This window comes from Taudactylus pleione, unplaced genomic scaffold (genome assembly GCF_031769625.1).
Source record: "Taudactylus pleione unplaced genomic scaffold, aTauple2 ptg000258l, whole genome shotgun sequence".
Lineage (NCBI taxonomy): Eukaryota > Metazoa > Chordata > Amphibia > Anura > Myobatrachidae > Taudactylus > Taudactylus pleione.
This window is the reverse complement of record NW_028284660.1, coordinates 3,867,142-3,890,643: the sequence shown is the minus strand read 5'-3', so window position 1 is coordinate 3,890,643 and position 23,502 is coordinate 3,867,142. Positions and strand designations below refer to the sequence as shown.

Sequence of the window (23,502 nt, the reverse complement as noted above, 5' to 3'; positions counted from 1 at the left end):
AAACAGCTGTCGGGCCGGGCTACACACTATGCCACAGCGATGGGTCACTGACTTGATTAGTATCACATTTAAGCCTTCTTTTGCACTGCTGCACTTTACTGTGAACTGACGCTGTATTGAGACATGCTGTGGTGATATAAAAGGACTTTTACCTTTTTGCATTCATTTTGGCGTGCTGGTCGTCTATTGATATGGACATTTCTATTTACATATATATATATATATATATATATATACAGTATATATGCATGCGTGTGTGGAAACCCCTCCTGCAAAAATCCTGTGTTTGCCCCTGGGGGGGAGAGGCCAAAGGCTGTGGGTCTGTCCACAGTGCCTAACAAATAAATTGTCTTTAATGGAACAGAAGTACACCATGGGAATCCAAGAGCTTTTGATTATCCATTTGGCCAATAAATGATTGAGACATCTTGTGGAAGGGACTAATATTCTGAATATAGTTTATTTTTTGATAAGAATCTGAATTATTTAAAGATGAGAAAAATACAACATTTTCCATCAAGCCCTTCAAAAGAATTAACTCCATTGTTACGTATCACCCTGGATCTCGTAAAATTAAGGGGTTTATTTACTAAGCAGCAGCTTGCATATTTAAGCCTGAAATATAGAAGGGCATTGCATGTGATAGAGAAATATGGGGCAAATTACTATTAAATGCATTGCCATTATAAAATTCAGCCTTAAACACGCTTAATAATAAAACCCCTAAGACAGATGTTTTTGAAGACTATCTCAAAAATCATGGAAAGATCACTGCAGAGAAAGACACATTGGTCAGTCCAACAGGATGGCGGCAATACTTCCTGCAACTGCTTTACAGAGTAAGAATGTAACTACAACCACAAGATCGAGGTCAGATACACTGAGTTACAGCTGTAGTTAGATGGATGTTTCTGTTCCCGTTTCTGCCCTAATGGAAAGAATATTGCAGCAGTGTTATAATTCTCAAGTTTCTGGGCCCGACAAATATTTATTCCCCAAAAGAAGAAATAAATATTTGTGCAAAAAGGGCATTGATATGAGGGTTGTTCAAAAAGTAATACCTAAATGCTCACAACTCAAATTTTATTATAGATACAGATTTGCAGTAAAATACTTTGAAGTCTTAGTAACAGAATGACTCTACTCAAAAAATTCACCATCTGCCCTCAAACATTTTCTCCACTTCTCAACCCAAGCTGTGAATCCACTTTTGAAAAATTCCAGTGGTTGGTGTTTGACCCAGGAACGTATGGCGTTTTTAACAACCTCTATGTCTTCACAATGTTGACCCCGGAGACAGTATTTGAGAGGGAAAACAGATGAAAATTAGAAGGTGCCAAATCAGGACTGTATGGTGGATGTGGCATTATTGCTCACCCCATTTTGGCAATGGCCGCAGATGTTGCCATCGAAGTGTGAGGTCTGGAATTGTCGTGGTGTAAGATGACATTTGACATTGGAATTGTTGACCTTTTTTTGCGGATGGCTTATTTCAGCTTCTTAAGTGTAATAATGTATCAATCACTGTTGATTGATTGGTTTTGTTCCAAGTAATCGATGAGAATAACACCTTGGCAATCCCAGAAGAATGTGGAAATGACTTTGTTTATGGATCGTTGTGATTTAAACTTTTTTGGCCTAGGTGAACTTAGGTGTTTCCATTGCTTTGATTAGGCCTTTGTTTCTGGGTCATAAAGGAATACCCAGGTCTCATCTCCTGTAATGACATTTTCCAAAAACGTCTCAGGGTTGGCTTCAAAGTTGGTCAAACGGTCATTGCACACTTCCACCCTCTGGGCCTTATGATCCCTGGTTAATTGCTTTGGAACCCATTTAGCACACACTTTACGATATCCCAAATCATCGATTAGTGTTTTTACAGTGCCATGGCTACATTCAAGTTCATCACTGACATCTCTGATGGTCACACGACGGTCTTTCTGAATCATGGCATCAACGTTCTCTGCTGTCACTGCAGTTGATGGTCTGCCACCACGAGATTTGTCGCACATGGACGATTCTCGTAATTGAAAATGCTTCATCCACCTTCTAATATTGCTATAGTCAATTGTATGCACACCATACACTTTTTTCAGTCTTCTGTGGATTTCTGTAGCACTGCGGCCTTCTTTTTCCAGAAATTCAATGACGGCTCTTTGTTTCATCTTGGATTCCATGGTATTTCTTGGACTACCGAAACAAAAATACATATATAGCTAGTAGACATATTTAACTACAAATTGACAAAGTTTCAAATAAATATTGCATATTATTTCAGAGTTATGAGCATTTAGGCATTTACTTTTTGAACAACCCTTGTAGATATAGGGGATAAGTGTCAGCTTGATATTCCTCCACCAATTGTGATACATTATTCAAATATATAAGGGATTCAAGAAATGTATGCATAAAAGCATTTAGTGCGTGAATTTTTTTTTTTTTTTTATCTCTTTTTTTTAAATAGGCTAACGTGAATTTGACGACTATTTATTACTATTTTATAAATGTTTAATACACCATATGTAGTGTACTTTTTTAAAGGGTTCTGATTAAAGCTACATTTTATTTAATATTTAATTTCATTTATATATTAAGAGTTCCCCAGAAAGATTATTGTGGTCATTTTGCTCTTGAGCACGAGTATTTATCTGTACTTTACAAAACTCTGGCAGCACCACCAACCCAGTGCAGCTTCATAATTGTGCTACTAAGAGAGGCCCTCATGTTGGTTTTATTTAATTTATTTTCTTCTTTATACTGCTATACTGGTGCAGACTCAACACCTATATTACCCCGAAAGAAGAATAAAGACTTTAGATCTTGTACCCAGATACTTTAAGTGGCCTTAAATGTATTAAGTTTCCTATCAAAATGTTTTGGCATTCCCAATTTCTGCCCAAACTAAGTCATCCCACCTGCACCCTATGGGAATTCTGAAGCCATTGCCTATTGTGTAATTCAATGGAAGTTACATTTCTACATTTCTATAGACTTCATTACTTTACTACAATTTGGGTACTGGTAGAATGTTTCACTAAAATTGTACAATTGTTTCTCTCAAGAATCTTCCATCATCTCCAGAAGCAGCCCAATTGTTCATAAGGGATGTAGATATGAGACTGGCAGCTGCGATGCTGCTGGTCTCAATACCGACAGGGGAATCCCAACAAGGGACTTAAGATAGGCATCAAAATACTGACACCTATCTTAATCCCGACACCGGAACGCCGAAGGACGCCAGCCCGAACAAGGTAGGTCCGTGTTACGAATTTCTGGGAAGATTCACAGTGGAATCATTACCAGGAATATGAAGCTCAATATAGTATAGTGAGTTGATTGATTATGAAGCTTAGGTGAGTCAATTGATTAAGAGTCGATTGATAAAAGATACTTGCAGAGTCAATTGATAAATAGTCGATTGATAAGGTGTTGTGAGGACAAGATGGCTCCTAACTGAAATGTGGCCTTGAGGGCTGATATGTACTTGGCAGGTTGCAGCCTTGAGGACTGATAACACTTTGCAGGTTGCAGCCTTGAGGACTGATAACTCTTGGTGGGTTGCAGCCTTGAGGACTTGGCTGATTGCAGTCTTGAAGACTGGTAAGTACTTGGCTGGTTTCAGCCTTGAGAGCTGGTATGCACTTGGCTAGTTGCAGCCTTAAGATCTAGTATGCACTTGGCTACTTGCAGCCTTGAGAGCTGGTATGCACTGAGGTATATCAGCCTACCCTCCAACATGACCCATTCCATTAGGTACAACATGCTCTGCTCCTGGACTTCCCATCTAATGTACGATTGCAGTCACCTGTGTTGAACTTGGTAATTGATAAGACAGTTGTTTCAGCACAGGTGTCTGGAATCATAAATTAAGAGGGAAGTCCAGAAGCAGAGCATTTTGTACCTAATGGAACGGTTCATGTTGGAGGGTATGTATCAGAAACTGCTGTAAAAGTTTATTGCTTGTTTGTATATACAGACAATGAATTGCAACTGAAACTGAGGAGTTGTAAATTGCAGATAGTGCACATAACACTGAATTGCAGTGCAGACAGCTGGTGTTATTTAGCTGATTGGCCACACTGACACAGAGAAGCTGCTGAGACTGCTGGAATGAATAAACAAAAAGTTCACACAGTACTGAAGTGCAGCTGACACTGCTATAATGTACTTGCAGGGAATCCACACAGACGCTGAGGCATGGCAGGCACTGCTCTGATGTTACTTTCAGAGAATCCAGACTGACGCTGAGAAGCGGCAGCCACTGCATAGATGTAACTTGCTGGGAATACACAGATGCTGAGGTGAGGCAGGCACTGCTTTGATGTGACTTGCAGGTAAATCACACACACGCTGGGAAGCGGCAGCCACTGCTTAGATGTAACTTGCATGGAGTACACAGACGCTGAACACGAGCTGGAACACACAGGAGGACCTAAAAGGTCACTAGACCTAGAATCCACAAACAAATGCTATAGCCGGCATCAGAGCAGAGAACCAGCAGGGGTAAAAAAGGAAGAAGATCCAATTAGCGCAGGGAGGTGGAGACAGAACAGGTAGGAAGACCTTGTGGAGCAGCACCCCAACGTTCTTGTCTCCTAGCAAAAGACCTGAGAAAACCACCCGAAGCACCATTATCAGACAAGGCGCAGTGGCGGATTGTGACACCAGGGCACCCTTAGCGTTAGCCGCAGGGGGAATGGTTAGGTTTAGGGAGTGTAGCGGGGTTAGGTTTTGGGGAAGGAGGTAAGGGTTAGGCACCCCTAGGGGGGAGGGTTAGGCACCACTGGGGGGGGTTAGGGTTAGGCACTAAGGGGGGAGGGATAGGTTTAGGCATGAAGAGGGGAGACTTAGGTTTAGACACTACTGGGGAGGGTTAGGGTGAGGGGTGGGGAATGGTTAGGGTGCAGGGTGGGGAAGGGTTAGGATGCTGGGTGGGGAAGGTAAGAGTTAGCCGCATGTCAGTTTACAAAGTCCAGAATAGGGACATAATTCATCGCACAATTTTATGTATATATAAATCCTTGCATATACTTTTATGTACCTTTGCTCCATTTACCCCCCTAAAATATTGGCAGATATATTTATTGGGCCTTTTACAACAAAATAAAGTAGTAGTAATATAAACTCTGTCTGTGATAGAATGTCGCCTTCCTGCATCCTTGCATCGTGTCCATCCTGTTTTTTATAAATCTCAAGTCATGCCTTTAATTCTGCTCACAAGGGAAGGGTCCTCTCATGTGAATACAGAGTGAAACAGAGGCAGGTAACAGTGAGAAGGGGGGGGCAGGAGAGGATGGGTGTTTTCTAATGGGGCCCACATTTCTGGTTGTCCCTGTCTATGACTGTGGATATGGAGACTAAAATAGAATCAGTTATAGATCTACAGGTCTGCCATACAATGTACATTGTGCTCTTTGTAGATTACAGCAGTGTCAGTGCCAGTGTTAACTGCCTACACAATCAGTGAATGGAAACCTGCCTTGTCTGGAACTTAGGTGAATTTCTTTCTGTCTATATTTCTATGTTTGTTGTTTTACATATTTATATCTGTAGTCTTATAACCAAATGTTCACACCTCACTGCTTGTTGTCGCTCTAGCTGATTATAATTTAATAATAGCCCTTCCTGTCTCTTCCTAACTAGCTGTGAGGTCAGTGTGGTAAAACAACACAAGGTTTTCAAATAGTGGCCTTTGCAATTTTGCTTCTTCCATTACACAACTATAAATCCACAGTAACTTTTGTGTGTATATATATATATATTAGGGGTGTGCACCGGCCACTTTTCATGTTTTGTGTTTTGGATCTGGATCTTTCTTCGTGTTTTGGATCTGGATTGGTTTTGCCAAAACCACCCTTCCGTGTTTTGGGTTCTGGGTTTTGTGTTTTGGATCTGTATTTTTTTGAAAAAAAGCATAAAAACAGCTAAAATCACAGAATTTGTAGGTTTTTCTGCTCCTATGCTATTATTAACCTCAATAACCTTAATTTCCACTCATTTCCAGTCTATTCTGAACACCTCACACCTCACAATAGTGTTTTTATGTCCAAAAGGTTGCACCGAGGTAGCTGGATGACTATGCTAAGCGACACGAGTGGGCGGCACAAACACGTGACCCATCTAGGCGTGATACTGCAGTGGCAGACAGGATGGCAGTTTGAAAAACTAGGTCCCAAACTGTACATAATGCAAAGAAAAAAAAGAGGTGCAAGATGGAATTGTCCTTGGGCCCTCCCACCCACCCTTATGTTGTATAAACAGGACATGCACACTTTAACAAACCAATCATTTCAGCGCCAGGGTCTGCCACACAACTGTGGCTGAAATGATTGGTTCGTTTGGGCCCCCACAAAACAAGCTGGCAATTAATGTGTCCCTGCACAAACTGGCTCTACGGAGGCAAGATGTCATCCTCATCCTCCTCATCCACCGATTCCTCACCCTCTTCAGTGTGTACATCCTCATCCTCACAAAGTATTAACTCGTCCCCACTTGAATCCACCACCACAGGTCCCTCTGTACGTTCTGGAGGCTGGTCTCCCTGGAAGAGCTGATAATTAATTTTGATGAACATCATCTTCTCCACATTCTGTGGAAGCAACCTCCTACGCCTTTCGCTGACAAGGTTCCCGGCTGCACTAAACACTCTTTCAGAGTACACACTGGAGGGGGGGCAAGTTTGTACAGGGGCCTCCAAATTGCCTCTTTTTCCTGCCAGTACAGGTATGGACTGTCTGACATGCCTACTTGGATGCTGTCACCGATGTAATCCTCCACCATTCTGTCAATGGTGACAGTATCATATGCAGTGACAGTAGACATGTCAGAAATTGTTGCCAGGTCCTTCAGTCCGGACCAGATGTCCAAACTTGGTCCTGCCTGCCCTGCATCACCGCCAGCGGGTTGCTTAGGATACCTAAGTTTTTTCCTGGCAGCCCCAGTTGCGGGAGAAAATGAAGAAGGAGCTGTTGACGTGTCACGTTCCGCTTCAGCTGACAGTGTGTTCACCAGCAGGTCTTTGCACCTCTACAGGCTTGTGTCGGCCGGAAAGAGAGACACCACATAGGCTTTAAACCTAGGATGAAGGGCTTCATCCACAAGTCCCACATGCCGAGCAGAATCGCTCCGTCTTAGCTCCTCCTTCACTTTCTCCAGCTGCTTCTGCAAAAGCCTGATGAGGGGAATGACCTGACTCAAGCTGGCAGTGTCTGAACTGACTTCACGTGTGGCAAGTTCGAAGGGCTGGAGAACCTTGCACAACACGGAAATCATTCTCCACTGCACTTGAGTCAGGTGCATACCCCCTCCTTTGCCTATGTCATAGGTGGATGTATAGGCTTGAATGGCCTTTTGCTGCTCCTCCATCCTCTGAAGCATATAGAGGGTTGAGTTCCACCGCGTCACAACCTCTTGCTTCAGGTGATGGCGGGGCAGGATCAAGAGTGTTTGCTGGCGCTCCAGCCTTCGGCACGCAGTCGCTGAATGGCGAAAGTGGCCTGAAATTTTTCGGGCCACCCAAAGCGTCTCCTGCACGCCCCTGTCGCTTTTCAGAAAATTCTGCACCACCAAGTTTATTGTGTGAGCAAAACATGGGACGTGCTGGAATTTGCCCAGATGTAATGCCCGCACAATATTGGTGGCGTTGTCAGATATCACAAATCCCCAGGAGAGTCTAAGTGGGGTAAGCCACTGGGCGATGATTTCCCTCAGTTTCTCTAAGAGGTTGTCGGCGGTGTGCCTCTTACTGAAACCGGTGATACACAGCGTAGCCTGCCTTGGAACGAGCTGGCATTTCTGAGATGCTGCGACTGGTGACGCTGCTGCTGTTGCTGCGTAAGGTGATACATCTACCCAGTGGGCTGTCACAGTCATATAGTCCTTAGTCTGCCCTGTTCCACTTGTCCACATGTCCGTGGTTAAGTGGACATTGGGTACAACGGCATTTTTCAGGACACTGAGGACACTTTTTCTTACGTTTCTATACAGTCTCGGTATCGTCTGCCTAGTGAAGTGGAATCTAGACGGGATTTGGAACCGGGGACACACTACCTCCATCAATTGTCTAAATCCCACTGCACTAATAGCGGATACCAGATGCACGTCTAACACCAACATAGCAGTCAAGGCCTCAGTTATACGTTTTGCTTCAGGATGACTGCTGTCGTTCTTCATCCTCCTCGCTAAGGAATGTTGGAGGGTCAATTATTTAGTAAAAGTAGTGGTGTTCCTACTTCCTCTCTGGGATGATGAACAACTCCCAGCAGCAGCAACAGCACTAGGAGGAAGTGGTTCTTGATCTTTTCCTATTTTATTTTTATCGGAGAAAGTTTGGTCCTCCATTTATGTTATATTGATATATACGTGCGGCTAAGGCGCACACAAACACAGAAAATAATTTTTTATTTTTGTTGGAGACTAGTGCACTTTGTGGGTTACACCACCCTTTAAGAAATGAGCCAGCCGGCCCTTTACTTATGGGACACAGGCGTATGCTTGGCGCTGCTCCTTTGTTGATGCACATGCAGCCACAGTGCACACAATTCACAAACACAGAAAATATTTTTTAAATTTTTTGGACTGTACTTTGCGTTTACAGCACTCTTTAACGGACAAGCCAGCCGGCCCTTTACTTATGGGACACAGGCGCACGCTTGGCGCAGCTCCTTTGTTGATGCACGTGCAGCCACAGTGCACACAATTCACAAACACAGAAAATATTTTTTTATTTTGTTTGGAGTGTACTCGCTAAGGACTGTTGGAGGGTCAATTGTTTAGTAAAAGTAGTGGTGTTCCTACTTCCTCTCTGGGATGATGAACGACTCCCAGCAGCAGCAGCGGCAGCAGGAGGCGTAGCAATGCAGGATCCTCCGGAGGAATCCCGGATAGGAGAGTCAGTCATGACAGTGACATGGCCTGCAGGACTACTTCCGATCCTGACTAAGGAGGAAATTGACGAGGAGGGAGTTGACGGTGTGGTTTGCAGGCGCTTGGATACAACAGGACGACGGGATTTAGGTGTCCCTGGACTGCTTACGGTCTTAGCCAAAGTTTCTGAACTTGACAGTAACTTATTATGAACGCGCTGCAGGTGCCGTATAAGGGAGGATGTTCCTAGGTGGTTAACATCCCTACCCCTACTTATTCCACCTTTACATAAGGTACATATGGCAAGACAGTTGTTGTCCGGATTTGGATAGAAATATTGCCAGACCAAAGAGGTGGAATGTTTGGTCTTCTGCCCAGGCATGACCGTGATGGGCTTTTTCATCCCACGGACAACAACTGTCTCCCCCGGAGCCTGATTTAAACAAACCACATCACCATCAGAATCCTCCTCGCCAACTTCCTCCTCAGCGCCAGCTACACCAGTATCCTCATCCTGTTGTACTTCAAAAGTGACATCTTCAATTTGCATATCAGCAAGTGGACTGTGGGTGCTAATTTCAGCACTTGCAGGGGGCGTGCAAATGGTGGAAAGAGCCACCTCTTCCCGTCCAGTGCTGGGAAGGTCAGGCATCGCAACCACCACCACACTTGGACTCTTCTTGGCGATTTGTGATATCTTCTTAGAAAGCACAGTTCTTCGCTGTGCTTTTGCCAGCTTAACTCTTTTGATTTTTTTAGTGGGAGGAGGGCTTCCATCGTCATGTGAAGCTGAACCACTAGTCATGAACATACTAGGGATCGACCTTAGCCGTTCCTTGCCACTCCGTGTCGTAAATGGCATATTGGCAAGTTTACCTTTCTCTTCAGCTGATTTAAATGTTTTTTTCAAGGTCATTTTCCTGAACTTTGTCATTTGGGATTGTATGTGCCCTCTATTATGACATTGGGCATCGGCCTTGGCAAACGACGTTGATGGCATTTTATCGTCTATGTCATGACTAGTGGCAGCAGCTTCAGCACTAGGAGGAAGTGGTTCTTGATCTTTCTCTATTTTATTTTTATCGGAGAAAGTTTGGTCCTCCATTTATGTTATATCGATTTGATATATACGTGCGGCTAAACACAGAAAATATTTCTTTATTTTTGCTGGAGAGTAGTGCACTTTGTGGGTTACACCAGCCTTTAAGAAATGAGCCAGCAAGCTCTTTACTTATGGGACACAGGCGCACGCTTGGCGCTGCTCCTTTGTTGATGCACGTGCGGCTACTGCGCACACAATTCACAAACACAGAAAATCATTTTTTTTTGGTTTGGACTGGAGTGTACTTTGGGGGTAACAGCACCCTTTAACGGTCAAGCCAGCCAGCCCTTTACTTATGACACAGGCGCACGCTTGGCACTACTCTGTTGATGCACGTGCCGCTACTGCGCACACAATTCACAAACTCAGAAAATATTTTTTTTTTTGGTTTGGACTGGAGTGTACTTTGGGGGTTACAGCACCCTTTAATGGTCAAGCCAGCCGGCCCTTTACTTATGACACAGGCGCACACTTGGCACTACTTTGTTGATGCACGTGCGGCTACTGCGCACACAATTCACAAACAAACACAGAAAATTTTTTTTTTTTGGTTTGGACTGGAGTGTACTTTGGGGGTTACAGCACCCTTTAATGGTCAAGCCAGCTGGCCCTTTACTTATGACACAGGCGCACGCTTGGCACTACTTTGTTGATGAACGTGCGGCTACTGCGCACACAATTCACAAACACACAAAAAATATTATTTTTTTGGTTTGAACTGGAGTGTACTTTGGGGGTTACAGCACCCTTTAACGGTCAAGCCAGCCGGCCCTTTACTTATGACACAGGCGCACGCTTGGCACTACTTTGTTGATGCACGTGCGGCTACTGCGTACACAATTCACAAACACACAAATAACATAATTTTTTTGGTTTGAACTGGAGTGTACTTTGGGGGTTACAGCACCCTTTAACGGTCAAGCCAGCCGGCCCTTTACTTATGACACAGGCGCACGCTTGGCAATACTTTGTTGATGCACGGCGGGTACTGCGCACACAATTCACAAACACACAAATAATATAATTTTTTTGGTTTGAACTGGAGTGTACTTTGGGGGTTACAGCACCCTTTAACGGTCAAGCCAGCCGGCCCTTTACTTATGACACAGGCGCACGCTTGGCACTACTTTGTTGATGCACGTGCGGCTACTGCGCACACAATTCACAAACACAGAAAATATATATTTTTTTGGTTTGGACTGGAGTGTACTTTGGGGGTTACAGCACCCTTTAACGGTCAAGCCAGCAGGCCCTTTACTTATGACACAGGCGCACGCTTGGCACTACTTTGTTGATGCACGTGCGGCTACTGCGCACACAATTCACAAACACACAAAAAATATTATTTTTTTGGTTTGAACTGGAGTGTACTTTTGGGGTTACAGCACCCTTTAACGGTCAAGCCAGCCGGCCCTTTACTTATGACACAGGCGCACGCTTGGCACTACTTTGTTGATGCACGTGCGGCTACTGCGCACACAATTCACAAACACAGAAAATCATTTTTTTTTTGTTTTGGACTGGAGTGTACTTTTGGGGTTACAGCACCCTTTAACGGTCAAGCCAGCCGGCCCTTTACTTATGACACAGGCACACGCTTGGCACTACTTTTTTGATGCACGTGCGGCTACTGCGCACACAATTCACAAACACAGAAAATATTTTTTTTTTGGTTTGGACTGGAGTGTACTTTGGGGGTTACAGCACCCTTTAACGGTCAAGCCAGCCGGCCCTTTACTTATGACAGGCGCACGCTTGGCACTACTTTGTTGATGCACGTGCGGCTACTGCGCACACAATTCACAAACACAGAAAATATATTATTTTTTTAGCACTTGGGGGGAGCACCCCTGATGGACAGAGCACCCCCTGGACAACACTACAGCACCCCTTTAGGACTGGGACACTGCACAGGACTTTGGAGTGGACACAGCCCCTATGGAGAACTGACTACACAACACAGTCCAGCCAGCCCCTATGGACTTTGAAGTAGTGGACACATCCCCTATTAACAACAGCAGCAAGTGAGCAAAAAGCTGCTGGATGAAGGGCGAGAAAAGCTGGGGAGCAAGAGAGAGAAAAGCTTATGGGCACATAGTGAGGCACATAGTGAGCATTGGGCTATTAGATGAAAAAGCTGGTGGGCAGTGGGGCATAAGATGGAAAAGCTGATGGGCAGCAATGTTACAACTTTATTTATATGTATTGATACAGTGACTCAACTATTACTTAACAACACACTATATATTACTCAGATTTGACAATCAAGGGATAGCTAAGGCATTTTTTATGCACAGTAATTCAGATAGCCATTACTAATTAACAACACTGAATTTATTATTATTTTATTATGATAACTTATTTTATGAAGAATAAGGAGACTTGATAAAGATAGGTGGTTTGGATACGATGTATTTTAGATAAGCAAAGTTAAGATGAAGATACGCAAGTGAGCAATAGTATGCAATCACATTGAGAAGAGACCCTTTTAACTAGAAATTTGTGATATTTAACAGCAGGGACATATCTCTCAGTGGCATACTCTGACTGAACTAGAGACTGTACTACACTAACTTAACAGGGAAAGCTACACATTAGAATACAATTATAAACAAATTCTACAATATAATAATACAAATTTATATGTATTAAATAAGACTAAGACTTACATCAGGTTATACGAGTGAACAAACCATTGGACCACAGGTTCTCAAACTCGGTCCTTAGGACCCCAAACAGTTCATGTTTTGCAGGTCTTCTCACTGATACCCCTTTTACACCGGAGCTAAAACCTGGGTTATTGAAGGGTTAACCCAGGCAGCTCCTTGATGTAAAAGGGGAGAGGGTTGGAACGCCGGGTCAAGTGACCCGGCAATCCAACCCAGGTAACTAGCAGGGTTTAACACGGGCATAGCCAGTGAAAACCGGCTGTGAGAAAAGTGCACTCCGGGTCATGATGACCTGGAGTGCGCTGCAAGCCGGCCGATTGGTCCGGCATCAGTGGCGCTTGGAGATGACGTCATCTCCAAGCGACCACTTACACGCCGGAAAAGCCGGGTCTATGCAGACCCGACTCCGGTGTGAGCGGCGCCGACTCTGGAATTTCCCAAGTCGGCACCGGCAAAATTCCGGGTCTGATCTGCATAGGAACCCTGTTCCAACTCTGGGTCAGAGCCAGAATTTTGGCGGAAAAGGGGTATGAATCACAAGTGAAATAATGAGCTCCACCAGTGGATCTTTTAAAATGTGTTAGTGAGTAATGAATACACCTGTGCACCTGCTAGGGGTTCTGGAAAATGTGAACTGTGTGGGGTCCTGAGGACAGAGTTTGAGAACCTCTGCATTAGACTATTGAAACTCAATGCAGCCAATTGCCATTACTGTGACATGACTTGTATGATTATGGACAAAAACCAGCTGAATAATGCTCCGACTAATTGGAGAATGAAAGTACTTATCTATAGAAACTGATTAAAGGAATGAGGAATGGTTAAGAGCCTGTAGGAACTTGTCTCTAAGACTATTTTTTTATGGAATCACAATAGAAATAGAAATACACAAGAATCTGGCACAATTCCATCTGACCTAGATAACATTTAGTTACCATTGTCATACAGCTTGCACATACAGTATATATATATATATATATATATATATATATATATATATTAGGGGTGAGCGGGTTCGGATTTCTGAAATCCGAACCCCCCGAGCCCCCCCGATCCGAGTCCGATCCGAGTCAGGCTCGACTTTTCCCGCCTGACTCGGATCTGAAATCGAGGCAAAACGTCATCATCCCGCCTTCCGAGTCTCGCGGGTTTTGGATCCTATATAAGGTACCCGCGTCGGCGCCATTTTCTCAATCGGCTGTGGACAGTGAAGAGGGAGTGTGGGAGTTAGGGCTGGCTGGGCTGTGTAGTGTAGTGTAGTGTAATGCAGTGTAGTGTTGTGCTGTGCTGTGCTGCACTGTGCTGCTGTTGTCCATAGGGGCTGTGTCCACTCCTCCAAAGTCCATAGGGGCTGGCTGGACTGTGTTGTGTAGTCAGTTGTCCATAGGGGCTGTGTCCACTCCAAAGTCCTGTGTAGTGTCCCAGTCCTAAAGGGGTGTTGTAGTGTTGTCCAGGGGGTGCTTTGTCCATCAGGGGTTGCCCCCCAAGTGCAAAAAAATTAATATCTATTCTGTGTTTGTGAATTGTGTGAGCAGTAGCTGCACGTGCATCAACAAAGTAGCGCCATGCGTGCGCCTGTGTCATAAGTAAAGGGCCGGCTGGCTTGACCGTTAAAGGGTGCTGTAACCCCCAAAGTACACTCCAAACAAAATAAAAAAATATTTTCTGTGTTTGTGAATTGTGTGCACTGTGGCTGCACGTGCATCAACAAAGGAGCAGCGCCAAGCGTGCGCCTGTGTCATAAGTAAAAGGCTGGCTGGCTTGTCCGTTAAAGGGTGCTGTAACCCCCAAAGTACACTCCAAACAAAATAAAAAAATATTTTCTGTGTTTGCGAATTGTGTGCACTGTGGCTGCACGTGCAACAACAAAGGAGCTGCGCCAAGTGTGCGCCTGTGTCCCATAAGTAAAGGGCCAGCTGGCTTGTCTGTTAAAGGGTGCTGTAACTCCCAAAGTACACTCCAAACAAAAAAAATATACATTTTCTGTGTTTGTGAATTGTGTGCACTGTGGCTGCACGTGCATCAACAAAGGAGCAGCGCCAAGCGTGCACCTGTGTCCCATAAGTAAAGGGCCAGCTGGCTTGTCCAATAAAGGGTACTGTAACCCCCAAAGTACTCTCCAAACAAAATAAAAAATATATTTTCTGTGTTTGTGAATTGTGTGCACTTTGGCTGCACGTGCATCAACAAAGGAGCAGCGCCAAGCGTGCGCCTGTGTCCCATTAATAAAGGGCCGGCTGGCTTGTCCATTAAAGGGTGCTGTAACCCCCAAAGTACACTCCAAACAAAATAAAAATACATTTTCTGTGTTTGTGAATTGTGTGCACTGTGGCTGCACGTGCATCAACAAAGGAGCAGCGCCAAGCGTGCGCCTGTGTCATAAGTAAAAGGCTGGCTGGCTTGTCCGTTAAAGGGTGCTGTAACCCCCAAAGTACACTCCAAACAAAATAAAAAAATATTTTCTGTGTTTGTGAATTGTGTGCACTGTGGCTGCACGTGCATCAACAAAGGAGCTGCGCCAAGCGTGCGCCTGTGTCCCATAAGTAAAGGGCCGGCTGGCTTGTCTGTTAAAGGGTGCTGTAACTCCCAAAGTACACTCCAAACAAAAAAAATATAAATTTTCTGTGTTTGTGAATTGTGTGCACTGTGGCTGCACATGCATCAACAAAGGAGCAGCGCCAAGCGTGCGCCTGTGTCCCATAAGTAAAGGGCCAGCTGGCTTGTCCATTAAAGGGTACTGTAACCCCCAAAGTACACTCCAAACAAAATTAAAAAAATATTTTCTGTGTTTGTGAATTGTGTGCACTGTAGCTGCACGTGCATCAACAAAGGAGCAGCGCCAAGCGTGCACCTGTGTCCCGTACGTAAAGGGCCAGCTGGCTTGTCCAATAAAGGGTACTGTAACCCTCAAAGTACACTCCAAACAAAATAAAAAATATATTTTCTGTGTTTGTGAATTGTGTGCACTTTGGCTGCACGTGCATCAACAAAGGAGCAGCGCCAAGCGTGCTCCTGTGTCCCATTAGTAAAGGGCCGGCTGGCTTGTCCATTAAAGGGTGCTGTAACCCCCAAAGTACACTCCAAACAAAATAAAAAAATATTTTCTGTGTTTGTGAATTGTGTGCACTGTGGCTGCACGTGCATCAACAAAGGAGCTGCGCCAAGCGTGCACCTGTGTCCCGTACGTAAAGGGCCGGCTGGCTCATTTCTTAAAGGGTGGTGTAACCCACAAAGTGCACTAGTCTCCAACAAAAATAAAAAATAATTTTCTGTGTTTGTGTGCGCCTTAGCCGCACGTATATATCAATATAACATAAATGGAGGACCAAACTTTCTCCGATAAAAATAAAATAGGGAAAGATCAAGAACCACTTCCTCCTAGTGCTGTTGCTGCTGCTGGGAGTTGTTCATCATCCCAGAGAGGAAGTAGGAACACCACTACTTTTACTAAATAATTGACCCTCCAACAGTCAGTCCTTAGCGAGGAGGATGAAGTACGACAGCAGTAATCCTGAAGCAAAACGTATAACTGAGGCCTTGACTGCTATGTTGGTGTTAGACGTGCATCCGGTATCCGCTATTAGTGCAGTGGGATTTAGACAATTGATGGAGGTAGTGTGTCCCCGGTTCCAAATCCGTCTAGATTCCACTTCACTAGGCAGGCGATACCGAGACTGTACAGAAACGTAAGAAAAAGTGTCCTCAGTGTCCTGAAAAATGCGGTTGTACCCAATGTCCACTTAACCACGGACATGTGGACAAGTGGAACAGGGCAGACTAAGGACTATATGACTGTGACAGCCTACTGGGTAAATGTGTCACCTTATGCAGCAACAACAGCAGCATCACCAGTAGCAGCATTTCAGAAACGCCAGCTCGTTCCAAGGCAGGCTACGCTGTGTATCACTGGTTTCAGTAAGAGGCACACCGCCGACAACCTCTTAGAGAAACTGAGGGAAATCATCGCCCAGTGGCTTACCCCACTTAGACTCTCCTGGGGATTTGTGATATCTGACAACGCCACCAATATTGTGCGGGCATTATATCTGGGCAAATTCCAGCACGTCCCATGTTTTGCTCACACAATAAACTTGGTGGTACAGAATTTTCTGTAAAGCGACAGGGGCGTGCAGGAGACGCTTTGGGTGGCCCGAAAAATTTCTGCCCACTTTTGCCATTCAGCGACTGCGTGCGCCTGTGTCATAAGTAAAGGGCCAGCTGGCTTGTCCGTTAAAGGGTGCTGTAACCCCCAAAGTGCACTCCAATCAAAAATAAAAACTTATTTTTTTTTCTGTCTTTGTGAATTGTGTTGGCTGTAGCCGCACTTGCATCCTCAAAGCAGCAGCGACAAGCATGCGTCTGTCTGTTAAAGGGTGATGTAACCCTCAAAGTGCGCTCCACAAACAATAAAAAAATTCTTCTTTTTTCTGTCTTTGTGATTTGTGTGGGCTGTAGCCGCACCTGCATCCTCAAAGCAGCAGCGACAAGCGTGCGTCTGTCTGTTAAAGGATTACATCGGTGACAGCATCCAAGTAGGCATGTCAGACAGTCCGTACCTTTACTGGCAGGAAAAAGAGGCAATTTGGAGGCCCCTGTACAAACTGGCTCTATTTTACCTGAGTTGCCCCCCTCCAGTGTGTACTCCAAAAGAGTGTTTAGTGCAGCCGGGAACCTTGTCAGCGAAAGGCGTAGGAGGTTGCTTCCACAAAGGACAATTCCATCTTGCACCTCTTTTTTTTCTTTGCATTATGTACTGTTTGGGGCCTAGTTTTTCAAACTGCCATCCTGTCTGCCACTGCAGTGTCACTCCTAGATGGGCCACGTGTTTGTGCCGGCCACTCATGTCGCTTAGCATAGTCATCCAGCTACCTCGGTGCAACCTTTTGAACATAAAAACACTATTGTGAGGTGTGAGGTCTTCAGAATAGACTGGAAATGAGTGGAAATTAAGGTTATTGAGGTTAATAATAGCATAGGAGCAGAAAAAAACCCCAAATTCTGTGATTTTAGATGTTTTTATGCTTTTTAAAAAAAAAAAAAAAATACAGATCCAAAACACAAAACCCAGAACCCAAAACACGGAAGGGTGGTTTTGGCAAAACCAATCCAGATCCAGATCCAATCCAGATCCAAAACACGAAGAAAGATCCAGATCCAAAACCAAAACACAAAAACACGAAAAGTGGCCGGTGCACACCCCTAATTTAAACACTCAGACTGGAGTCTGTTAAAGAGGACTATACTGGAGTGAGTATTTCTCCTATACATCATTACATCAATTTTACTCCCAAAAAGGATTACCATCTCAGTGCATTTGCACTCTATTTAAACAGCTGGGGAACTCATAGTATATCTCTTCTGTTACCATTAACACTGGAGACGTTGGGCCTGATTCAGAGCCGGATGCTATTTGCGAACGGTCGTTCAGAAAAAGGGGCCGACTATTTAAATTGAGCGCTCGCTCTTTGCGGTCTGTTGACGCCTCTTTGTCTGAGCGAGCGAACGAAACAAGCGCTCGCTATTTTGTAAAGATGCTCCCTGGCCATTCGCATCATACGTCATCTTATTAACGTCATTAATCTAATTGGATTAATCGAGTACATCGAAAGGCATCTGAACTGCTCGCAGTGCTTGTGGTAGGTTTTACTTCCCGCAATCACTGCGAGCAGTTCAGGCTTAAATACAACCAAGTGACGTGGTCGATGACGCTGCTTTGTTAATTATGCACACCCATTAAACGGCCGTTTTGACCGTTTGGCACGCCTGCGTTCGGATCTCCACTCCCCGTTTTTAAGCACCTTCCCCTGTTACCACCCACAAACGCCTCATTCTGTCACTCAAATTAGCAGGCATTCGCTGTTTTGCGAGCACACGATTTCCGACCGCAATGACTGGTTGGCACATGCGCATTGCGACCCATACACATGCGCAGATGTGCGAACATCGCTCGGAGTGAACGATCGGCCGCTTATGAGGCCCTTTGTTTCTATTTGAGACTATCATTTACCATCTAGTTTTGCCATCAGCATTACTCAAGTTTCAATACAAGTTTTTTTGCTATTAGCTATTACCATTTATCTAGCTCTCATACAACTGCTTTTATTATTGATTGTTATGTGTTATTATTTATTTACTCCCAGAAGCAACTAGTTTTTTTTTTGTTTATATGTATTAATATTACATAAAATTTTATACATTTTGCACTAATTTGGTGTTTTTTGTGATGGTATAAGCACCTTTGCAGTATTCCCTGTTTAGATATGAGATAGATAGATAGATAGATACTGTAGATAGATGATATATATTAGACAGATAGATATGAGATAGATATGAGAGATAGATAGATAGATGGATAGATAGATAGAAACATATGAGATAGATAGATAAATATGAGATAGATAGATAGACACATATGAGATAGATAGATAGATAGATAGATAGATAGATAGATAGATATGAATAGATATATAGATAGATACATATGAGATAGATAGATAGATATGGAATAGATAGATAAATAGATAGATAGATATTAGGTAGGTAGATAGATAGATAGATAGATAGATATGAGATAGATATGAGCGATAGATAGATAAATAGATAGATAGATAGATAGATAGATATGAGCGATAAATAGATATATAGATAGATACTGTAGATAGATGATAGATATTAGATAGATAGATAGATAGATAGATAGATAGATAGATAGATAGATAGATAGATAGATAGATACTGTAGATAGAAGATAGATGATAGATAGATAGAAACATATGAGATAGACAGATAAATATGAGATAGATAGATAGATAGATAGATAGATAGATAGATAGATAGATAGATAGATAGATAGATAATGTAGATAGATGATAGATGATGGATAGATAGATACATATGAGATAGATAGATATATATATGAATAGATAGATAGATAGATAGATAGATATAGAATAGAAAGATATGGAATAGAAAGATAGATATAAGATATGAGATAGATATGAGCGATAGATAGATAGATAGATAGATAGATAGATAGATAGATAGATAGATACATATGAGATAGATAGATAGATAGATAGATACTGTAGATAGATTATAGTTATTAGATAGATGGATAGATAGATAGGTAGGTAGAAAGATATGAGAAAGATAGCTGATGGATAGATAGATACATATGAGATAGATAGATAAATATGAGATAGATAGATATATACTGTAGATAGATGCTAGTTATTAGATAGATAGATTGATAGATAGATACTGTAGATAGATTATAGATATTAGATAGGTAGATATGAGATAGATATGAGAGATAGATAGATAGATAGATATGGGATAGATAGATAGATAGATAGATAGATAGATAGATATGGAATAGATAGATAGATAGTTCGATATGAGATAGATAGATACTGTAGATAGATGATAGATATTAGATAGATATAAGAGATAGATAGATAGATAGATAGATAGATATGGGATAGACAGAAAGATAGATAGATAGATATGGGATAGATAGATAGACAGATAGATGGATAGATGCATACATACATATGAGATAGATAGATAGATAGATAGATAGATAGATAGATAGATAGATAGATAGATATGAGATAGATAGATAGATATATAAATAAATACAGTAGATAGATTATACATATTAGATAGATAGATACTGTAGATATTAGATAGATATTAGATAGATAGATATGAGAGATAGATAGTTAGATAGATATGGGATAGATAGATAGATAGATAGATCGATAGATAGATATATAGATAGATAGACAGATACTGTAGATACATATGAGATAGGTAGATAGATAAATAGATCGATAGATATGAGATTGATAGATAGATACATATGAGATAGATAGATAGATAGATAGATAGATAGATAGATAGATAGTGTAGATAGATGCTAGATATTAGATAGATGGATAGATAGATACTGTAGATAGATTATAGATATTAGATAGGTAGATATGAGATAGATATGAGATAGATAGATACTGTAAATAGATTATAGATATTAGATAGATAGATATATAGATATGAGATAGATATGAGAGATAGATAGATAGATAGATAGATATGGGTTAGACAGATAGATAGATAGATAGACAGATAGATAATGAGATAGACAGATAGATAATGAGATAGAAAGATAGATAATGAGATAGAAAGATAGATAGATAGATAGATAGATAGATAGATAGATAGATAGATAGATAGATAGATAGATAGATAGATAGATAGATAGATATGGGATGTATAGATAGATAGATAGATATGGGATAGAAATATAGATAGATAGATAGATGATAGCTAGATATGAAATAGATAGATATATAGATACTTTTAATAGATGATAGATAGATATGATTTATATATATATACATATAGATATTAGATAGATAGATAGATAGATAGATAGATAGATAGATAGATAGATAGATAGATAGATAGATGTACAAACACACATATATACTTGGAGTGAAGTGCTTAATGTTCTCAAAATGTAAATTACAGTGGTCCACACTTCAGGGTTAATATTAGAGGCTTATGACTATTGTGGGAGTATTTTGCTTTTATGTTGGGTTAAGCCATCACTGTATAATAATGCAGAAATCAATTAAATAAAATCAATAGTGACCTTGTAAGGGCAAATGTTGCATGTCCTTTATGAATATAATATATATAACTCTCAGAAAAAGTATTATCCTGCACCATTCTGTTCTTTAATTTCTTAAATTAGTTCATATTCTCCGCCTGGTTATTTTATATTAAATCCGACTCATAATTTATTATGTGCCAGTGTGCTACCACAAGCTCCAATATATTAGTGCAAATAAATGGAGGCAAGTGAGCTCTGTATAGTGTACACTGGTGAAATAAATTATTATTATTATTAAAGCATATCTTTATTTAAAATATGTAACCATTACTTATGTTTACTCTTAAAATATATATGTAATCTATTGTACAGGGAATCCAAAATAGGGCAAAATATTTTATCAAGAACTTTGCTTTTTTTTTTAGATAAAAACATAAAAGAATTATAATAAAAAAGTGTTATTCTGAAATGTATAACTTAAAAGCAATACATTCTGTTATCTCTACCTATTATATTTGCTTATCCAGGGTTTATTCTGTTTATTTAGCTTGTTGTAATATCTAGTAATTTGCATGTTGCTATATATGTGTCTTTCATATTAATATTGAGCATATATTTAGTTTTCACATTTACCATATTGAATAAATATATTTGCCAAAAATTATATTAACTCCTTTAGCAGTTATGTGTCTGCTATTGCTGTCAGGGAGTAAATTGGGTAAAAGTTGGGAATTGTCCTAATTACTGTATGTCCAAATCCGCATTCTTATTTTACTGCCAATACCTTAATCAGGCAGATACCAGTGGCAAACGCAGGATTTCTAGAGGGGGGTTTCCAAATGCTTGAATGAGAATGAGTGTGGCCAGTCCATGAAGAGGGCATAATTTGCACTTATCCAGCTTTAATATGCATCATACAAAGTGTATTGTGTGTCATAATTCCAGCATATACAGGACCATAGATCACAATAAGCCATTAATTGCGGCAGTAGGGCCATCCTGTCTGAGCTGAATGTTTTTATTTTAGATGTGAGCACCATTCCAGAACCTAGCACTGCCCTGGACATACTGTATAGTGTATATGTACATATTGGGCTCTATAGCAGTGCATCCCTAACAGTGCATGTTTTCCATATCTCCTAGTTGGTGCACAGGTTATTTATTACTGGCTAATACATGATAAAAGATCCACAGGTGGTGCTATTTATTTCATTTATGATACTGAGAAGAACATGCAGCGCTAGTAAAATTCCATTATATTACTATTTCTATTGTGGTCATGGTGTGGGCTGGGGAGGGGGGTTTCCAGGCAGACAGAAACCCCCCCTGCGTTTGCCTATGGGATCCTCTAGTGTTCACAGATCTTTGTACTATCAGCAACCTTGCCCCAGTGTTACAGATTCACATTTTACTGTCTCTTACACATACGAGAAATATCTGGTAGCTTATATTTGGCTGATTTGATACTATGTAATAATTTATCACTTCCAACTTTCGCTCATTAGCATTTATTCATCCTTCCACATCTCTACCAGTGTGATATTGTTACTGTTGCCACACAATGTGTAATTGGTTAATTTTCCCCTATACAGTTTTAACAGATATTAGACCCTCAAGTGTTCTTTATATTAGTAAAACCTAGATGTTAAAATCCTTGAAAAATCAGAACTGGCGAAACACGTGTTGGCATTTCTATAACCAGCCACCTAGTTTCTTATGCCTGTTATGCCTATAGTGAATCCACAGTGCATAAATTTCTAATACCTCTTTTCCACCAAAAACCCAGGTCCGACCTGGGTTTTTGGACATGGTTCCAACCCTGGTCAGACCCAGGTCAGACCCATTTACACTGCACCTTTCATCTGGGTTACTCCCAGGTCAGCCCTGTTCTCACTGAACTCAGGTCTGCCCTGCTAAACCTGTGAGGTTATTAAAAGTGGGAGGTGACTGCTCCACAGCCACCAATCAGCTCATTTTAGGCATGATCCAGGTCAGATAACCCGGGTTGCACCGTTTACACTGCACCATTACCCGGGTCCATCCTGGGTCCAACCCTGGTAGCTACCTGGGTTGGATTGCAGGGTCACTTGACCAAGGTTATTTTTCAGGGACCCATTTACACTGAGCTGCGACCTGGGTAGACCCAGCAAAAACCCAGGTTTTTGCTCTGGTGTAAAAGGGGTATAATTGACTAAGATACAATTCACATAATAATCAGAATAAATACTGGATAAGCAAAAATAATAGGT

The 23,502-nt window shown here is 41.9% G+C and overlaps 1 protein-coding gene across 3 annotated transcripts in view; it reads left to right on the top strand.

The window, feature by feature from the left end:
- Positions 1 to 3,878: 3,878 nt before the first annotated feature.
- LOC148514818 (killer cell lectin-like receptor subfamily B member 1A) overlaps positions 3,879 to 23,502 on the top strand; it is a 105,132-nt gene continuing 85,508 nt past the window's right edge. For 2 of the 3 annotated variants that reach the window (XM_088480947.1, XM_088480945.1), the window contains exon 1: positions 4,187 to 4,301. The gene's annotated coding sequence lies outside the window, so the exon portion shown is untranslated. Of the gene's footprint in view, positions 3,927 to 4,186; positions 4,302 to 23,502 lie in introns of those variants that run through there. The other variant, XM_088480946.1, reaches the window with a different exon arrangement.